Here is a 2,500-nt window from a genome sequence, read left to right as displayed (position 1 = left end):
TGTTGTTTAGTGTGTGTGTGTGTGTGTGTGTGTGTGTGTGTGTGTGTGTGTGTGTGTGTGTGTGTGTGTGTGTGTGTGTGTGGTTTAGTGGTTGGAAGGAACGTGTGGTAGGACTTTTAGTGGCTGATGCATACTCTGATACAGATTAATGAGAAATAAATAAGGAAGTAAATATCACACACAATGAGGTAAATATGGGGTTCTTACAAGGTGCTGCACTCTTAAGGAGACAAACAGTGATAGTGACATATATTTGAACACACACACACACAGCTCTTCTGATCTCCAGACTGCACTGTGCAGATGGAAACTTAGTAACACCAGGAGATCTCTACCAGTGCTGCCAGATTGCCACGGTAGCCTACCTTGAGATAGCATTAAATACTGTAGGATAGCATTAGCATCAGCTATCTAGGGTCTGTGGGACAGCATTAGCGCATTAGCTATCTAGGGTCTGTGGGATAGCATTAGCTATCTAGGGTCTGTGGGATAGCATTAGCTATCTAGGATCTGTGGGATAGCATTAGCATTAGCTATCTAGGGTCTGCGGGACAGCATGAACTATCTGCCCAGGTCTGTGGGACAGCATTAGCTATCTAGGGTCTGTGGGACAGCATTAGCTATCTAGGGTCTGTGGGACAGCATTAGCTATTTAGGGTCTGTGGGACAGAATTAGCTATCTAGGGTCTGTGGGACAGCATTAGCTATCTGCCCAGGTCTGTGGGACAGCATTAGCTATCTGCCCAGGTCTGTGGGACAGCATTAGCTATCTAGGGTCTGTGGGACAGAATTAGCTATATAGGGTCTGTGGGACAGAATTAGCTATCTAGGGTCTGTGGGTCAGCATTAGCTATCTAGGGTCTGTGGGACAGCGTTAGCTATCTGCCCAGGTCTGTGGGACAGCATTAACAGCATTAGCTATTGTATGTTCCTTCCCTCTAATCAAGACAAGGGGGAAAGAATGCAGCGACCACGAAATCCAGATGGATGCCCAAAGGTGCAGAGGTATGTGTGTTGGCATTACCCACGTGGATTCTGTGGGGACTGTGTGTTGGCATTACCCATGTGGGTTCTGTGGGGACTGTGTGTTGGCATGACCCATGTGTGTTCTGTGTGTTGGCATGACCCACGTGGGGTCTGTGTGTTGGCATTACCCATGTGGGTTCTGTGTGTTCTGTGTGTTGGCATGACCCATGTGGGTTCTGTGGTTTCTATGTGTTGGCATGACCCATGTGGGTTCTATGTGTTGGCATTACCCATGTGGAGTCTGTGTGTTGGCATTGCCCATGTGGGGTCTGTGTGTTGGCATTGCCCATGTGGGGTCTGTGTGTTGGCATGACCCATGTGGAGTCTGTGGGGTCTGTGTGTTGGCATTACCCATGTGGGTTCTGTGTGTTCTGTGTGTTGGCATGACCCATGTGGGGTCTGTGTGTTGGCATGACCCATGTGGGTTCTGTGTGTTCTCTGTGTTGGCATTACCCGTGTGGGGTCTGTGTCGTGCTAAAGCAGTTTGGTTTCTCTGAGTGATGAACGTCTCATGACCTGCAGTAACCCAGCATGAGGGGTCAGAGAGAGTTCACACCAGCACATACTGTGTGTGTGTGTGTGTGTGTGTGTCTCTGTGTGTGTGTGTGTGTGTGTGTGTGTGTGTGTGTGAGTTGTGTAGCCTGCAGTGGTCTTCTCATCACAGTACTGTCACTGGCCCCTCAGTCATGCATTACTCAGCAATACACACACACACACACACACACATTACACATGTATAGAGGTGCTCTCTTTCAGTCTGACTGTGTGTGTGTGTATGAATAGTACTGTAAGTTGCATATTATTTGCATACTTGCTATTCACTTCTTGTGGCGGACAGTAAATACTGAATAAAGTGTGTAAGTGTACTAGACGATATTGGCCACCGTTGTGGCTCTGTCTTTACAGGGAGAGTTCATCAGGTCAGCACATGCACTGGGATAGAACACTGTACTGGACAGAGTGGACAGGAAGTCAGCCTGGACAGGAAGTCAACGTGGACAGGAAGTCATTGGGTGCCTCTCATGTAAAGTTTATACGTCCTCCCTCGCTCCTCGGGCCTCGATCCTCACTGATCTACATAAGGAAAGATAGACGAAGGGATAGACTATCGTTGTTGCCGCCCCATCATTCTTTATGTACATCAGCGAGGATCGAGGCCCGAGGAGCGAGGGAGGACGTATAAACTTTACATGAGAGGCACCTATAGTGTAACAGGACAGAGTGGACAGGAAGTCAGCGTGGACAGTAAGTCATAGTGGACAGGAAGTCAGCGTGTAACAGGACAGAGTGGACAGGAAGTCAGGCTCTTTGCCAGTTGGGGATGTAGCCGTGTCATTTCACTACCACCTACAGCCAGCAGGGGTCAGCGTCACTCTGCACACACTCACCCACTCACAATGACATCACAGGTCACAGGTCGTAGGAGACGAGAGGAGAGAGGGATGAGAGATGAAGGAATGAAGAGAGAGGGATG

Source organism: Sardina pilchardus, chromosome 3, assembly GCF_963854185.1.
Source record: "Sardina pilchardus chromosome 3, fSarPil1.1, whole genome shotgun sequence".
In the NCBI taxonomy this organism is placed as follows: Eukaryota; Metazoa; Chordata; class Actinopteri; order Clupeiformes; family Clupeidae; genus Sardina; species Sardina pilchardus.
The sequence above is the reverse complement of the archived record's forward strand: the minus strand, read 5'-3'. Positions refer to the sequence as shown.